This window comes from Lissotriton vulgaris, chromosome 9, assembly GCF_964263255.1.
Source record: "Lissotriton vulgaris chromosome 9, aLisVul1.2, whole genome shotgun sequence".
NCBI lineage: Eukaryota > Metazoa > Chordata > Amphibia > Caudata > Salamandridae > Lissotriton > Lissotriton vulgaris.
The window spans coordinates 883263902-883269364 of NC_141697.1; positions in this window are offsets into that span (position 1 = coordinate 883263902).

The window sequence follows — 5463 nt, forward strand, 5'->3', positions numbered from 1 at the left end:
GTTTGAACCTGAACTACGGTTCGCGGATTGTTTTCTGGAGATTCTCTGTCTGCAAACAGGAAAGAACAGGTTCCCTGTTTGCAGATAGTGAAAGGGTAGGTAACGCAGACCTTTGCGGGCCTACTTATTCTCCCCACTGATTGTTTGATTGACCGAACATTGACTGTTCGATATTGGTTCATGAGGTATTCACTGCCTGCAAACAACGTAGAATAGAAATATTCTGTCTAGTCTTTGCACGCAGTGATAAGATAGGTAGTGCTGACTTTTGTCCCCATTGTGATCCGTCATGCCTGTCTTCTCCCCACTGATTGGTAGCCTGTTTAGCCCGGACTGCTTATTAGAGATGAACCATCCGGCTCCACTGGAAGGCACCCCTAATAAGGACATGTTCATGAAGCATGGATTGATCGCTATAGCCTATAGCAAGCTGTGGCATAAATATACGAAAAAGGATCGAGAAAGTCAGTGGCCACTGATAGGATCCTTCGATGATGATAAAATAAACGCGCTAGAAACAGCCCTTGGTAAAAACAAGACAACGCCCACTATGCTTGATAGTTTCGGCATGTGGCGCAAAGAAACTGAACAACGTAAAAAGAGAACTGAGAGTAGGTTGGGAAAAGAGCTGCGAAAAGCAGCCCACCTAGCTGCTCAGAAACTAGAAGAAGAGATAAAGGAAAGAGAGGAAGCCAAACAGAAACTAGAAATGGAAACATCAAGCCAGTGTCCGGTTAGAACGTCCTCCACGCTCTACCCTGAATTACCCTCGAAACAACGAGCCAACGATGATCTGCTGTTAGGTCCTCCGATCATCTACATGCCCCCTCCATATACCCCTTCCCAACCCTTAGCACAGCACCCACCACTCCCAGGTACAAACGAGAGTAGCGCCACAGTTTCGGCCCCCATGGCCTCTGTGCCGGCCGAACTCCTTGTATTAGATACTACGCAAACGACAACGTTAGGCGACCCTGAGACCCGAAGGGTTGGTTCTGCAAGAACAAGCAGACTAAGCAAAGATGAGCGAGCAGGGATTGACAAGATAGCAAGGACACTGGTAGAAAGGAAGGAAGATGAAGAGTACATCACGGATATGTTTAACTCGTATACAGGGAGTCACAGACGACATTTTACCGTACGACTGTGTTACCATGTCTTGAACGCATACGAGGACCGATATCGAGACAAAGGTCCCGAGAGCCTAACGACTCTGTACCGGAAGGTCGATATCGGGGATGAGGGCGAGTGTGATGTAACGGACCTCCTTATGCGTACGCTTGAGGTTTTCCGCCACCTCACTGAACAAGAATCGGGAACTAAACCCACGACATCCGTAGCGACCGAACCACAAACTGAGCAATCTAACGCCATGATGCCGATACGAGAGGCTGCCCCTTACTGGGTTCCTCCACGAGGTGAAGGGACTAACGATGATGCAAACCACAAAGATGCAAAAGGAAGGGTAGTGTACAACTGGGTCTACCAGCCATGGGACCGGCAAGAGATTCTGACATTCCGGAAATCTCTGCCTGACCTACGTAAAAACCCCACTGCCTTCTATACTGAATTAGGTACAGCCCTAGGTTCAACGATTATGACCCTGGCTGACATCGACTTGTTTTTCGGGTTATGTCTACCAGCTGATGTGTGGAAGCAAATCCGGAAAGTCGACCACCTTGAGCTGTTTGGACATACCTGGTCACAACTCGATGGCATTGATAAACAACGAGAACCTGGACAAAAGCCTTTGAAATCCATTTTAGACCTCCCAGATAAAATCGTACAGAAATTAAAAACCCTGATTCCAGAAAAGAAAGTGGACTGGTCGATAGTAACGGCCTGTCGCCAGAAACCCCAGGAGGATGTATCGGACTACTTCTCCCGGTTTGAAACGGTGTTCTCCGATTACAGCGGCCAGGACATGACCACTGCAACCGGACACCATCTGTTTGTCCAGAATTATGTTAAGGGTCTGTCACCAGAGGTCTCCCAGAAACTGCAGGCCAGCGAGAGTAGTTGGGCAGCCTCCAAACCTACGGCTATCCTCCAGATGGCCCAATATTATGAACATCAGAAAAATGAAAACGATAGAGCAACAGAGAAAAAGAAGAAGGACTTGAAAGAGAGGGTGATGATTGCACAACTGCAAGGGGTGACTATAGGACGAGACCAATACCGGGGAAACTATCAGACGAACGTCCCTAAGACTGCACCTCCCAAGGACCGCACTTTGACTCCCCACATTGGACGTACAGACATTAGAGAGGACCAGTGTGCTTTCTGTAAAGGAACTGGCCATTGGAAATCCCAGTGCCCGGTTCTTTTGGAAATAATCAGAAACAAAGACCCCAAGGACATAGCAAGTGGACCGAGAAATAAGGGACAGCAGCGAGGGCCCCCAAATGACACGACTAACGACAGATCAGGCAGACCAAACACATTTGATCGACCCAGACAGAACCAATGCCAGCAATCTGACTACGATGACGCCCACGACTTTGCATAGGACTGCCAAGGGCAAGGGAGGGATCCAGTCGAGCTCTATGTTGACCAGCAAGGCCCTTACGTCACTGCTAAGGTCTTGGGTTCAAAGTCTCCATTTCTGGTAGACACTGGCGCAACACGTAGTGCGTTATCTAAACGACTGATTCCAAGGGCACCCTTGTCTGGCTCACTTATAACATCGACAGGTTTCGATGGAACGCCCTCCACTAACCCTTTGTCCGCCCCGATCCTCTTCGACTTAGAAAACAACACCACTGACACCACGTTTTTGCTTTCCTCCAATAGCCCTGACGCCATTATGGGACTTGACTTATTGAAACACTTCCGAGCGACAATTAGATGTTCTCAAGACGGAGTTCGAGTTTTCCTTTACGACAACCCCGTTCTGCTTAGACATTGCCCTCCCCGACGCATGTTTTCCATCACCGACGCTGACACATCCCTGCTTGACACTCTGCCTCCGTATCTGTGGGCCAAGACGGATTCGGACGTAGGGCGCATGATGATTGACCCAGTGCACATTACTGTCCGACCAGACGCAACACTCCCAAAACTTCCACAATATCGGATATCGCCCGAGGGCGAGAAGGCATTGGTAAAGATTATTCAGTCACTGATAGACGCAGGAGTGGTAGAGGAAGTGGTTAGCAACGTTTGCAACAGCCCTATCTTGCCCATCATCAAGAAACAGGGAGAGGGAGATGAGAAAGCATACCGCTTTATCATTGACCTTCGAGAGATCAACAAAGTGGTGGTACCCTAGTACCCCGTGGTCTCGGACATCACCACCATCCTGACTTTGATTCCTTCTACTGCCACCACCTTCACTGTCATTGACCTCAAAAACGCATTCTTTTCCATCCCCATCCACCCAGACAGCCGATATCTCTTCGGCTTCACCCTAAAAGCCCGCTCATATAGGTTCTGCCGAGCACCCCAGGGCTACACAGAAAGCCCTGGCATCTACAGCCAGGCCCTCAAGAGACAACTGGATCAAGTCCAGTTACCCGATGGAGTGGTGTTAGTGCAATATGTCGATGACATCCTTTTGGCAGCCGACACCACTCCATTAGCAGTTACAGCCACCATTCAACTCCTGCACTTCCTTGCGGAAAATGGCCACAAGGTCTCCAAGAAGAAGTTGCAATTCTGCCAACCCCAGGTCACTTACTTAGGCCACCTTTTGTCCAAAGACGGAAGGAAACTCACTCCCGACCGGATCCAAACCATTCTCGAAACTCCTGTCCCTAAGACTCAGAAACAGGTTCGCTCCCTACTAGGCCTCACCTCCTTCTGCCGACAGTGGTTACCAAACTTTAGCCTCATTGTGAAACCGCTGCTTTCTCTGCTAGCTAAAGACGTCCCCTTCCCACTCCCTTGGACCCCTGAATGTCAAACCTCCTTCACGGAACTACGAGATGCCCTTTGTTCGGCCCCTGTCCTAGGTACCCCCGATTACACAAAGCCCTTCTCCCTTTACACTCACGAAAGGGAGGGGTGCGCTTTATCTGTCCTGACCAGGTCCATTGGCCCAAAGCAACGACCGTGCGCTTACTTCTCTGCCACTCTTGACCCTGTAGCCAGAGCCTTGCCTGCCTGTCTTCGAGCTGTAGCTGCCGCTGCAATCTCTATCCGACAGAGTGAGGGGATCGTGCTCTCGAATTCCCTCACGGTACTGGTACCCCATGCAGTTGACACCCTCCTGAACCAAACCAAGACGCAACACCTGACGAGTGCACAACTGACTGGATACGAACTGACTTTGCTTGCACCCCATATCACCCTGAAAAGATGCACCACACTGAACCCGGCAACTCTGTTACCCTTACCAGAGAACGATCCCAATGTGCACCCTGTACATGACTGCGTGACTCTTACGGACGAACAGACTAGAAGTAGGGTTGACCTCAGAGACACGGCTTTTCCTGACCCTGACGGAGAGCTGTGGGTGGACGGTTCTTGCATCAAACTCCCCGATGGCACCACTTCAGCTGCCTATGCAGTCACCACGGCTCGAACTGTAGTCGAGACAGCCCGCATCACGCAACGATCTGCCCAGGCAGCGGAACTGATTGCCCTGACACGAGCCTGCATTTTAGCAGCAGGAACCACAGCGAACATTTACACCGACAGCCAGTACGCCTTCGGGGTGGTTCACCATTTTGGGCTCCTTTGGAGGGAAAGGGGATTCTTGACCTCACACGGCACCCCCATTTTGCACGGGGATCTAGTCTCCGCCTTGATCGAAGCTGTCCTTCTCCCCAAAAAGCTTGCAGTCGTCAAATGCCAGGCACACAAAAAGGTGACAGACATTATTGGACAGGGAAATGCACTAGCCGACATCACTGCCCGAACGACAGCTGAAAATAGGACGACAACACATATGTACGTGACCAGGTCACAAGCAGAAAAATGGACTGACGCTAGGGACACTATTAGAGACATTCAAATGGCTAGCACACAACACGAACTGACTGAATGGACACGGGTGGGATTAAAAGATGACGAAGGCTGCTGGCGGACAAAAGACACAAACAAATGGTTGCTACCTGACTCGTACCTGATTCCCATACTGACTATGGCACACTCCCCTGCCCACATAGGATCAGCCCCCATGATTGAACTTGTCTCCAGAGTTTGGCACAATGATAAAATCACAGACTCCGCCAAACGTCTGGTCCAACAATGCTTGATATGCCTGCAACACAACCCCGGGAAAGGAACTGTAGTACCCCGGGGAGGGTTTGGGGTCCCAAATCACCCGTTTGAAGTCCTGCAGATGGACTACATCCAGCTAGACAGATGCCAAGGCCTGAAATATGTACTTGTTGTGGTATGCGCATTTAGCAAATGGGTGGAAGCATACCCAACCCGTGACAACACTGCTATGGCCACTGCAAAAGTACTGTTAAAGGAGTTTTTCCCCCGTTACGGCCTTTGTCGTATTTTATGGAG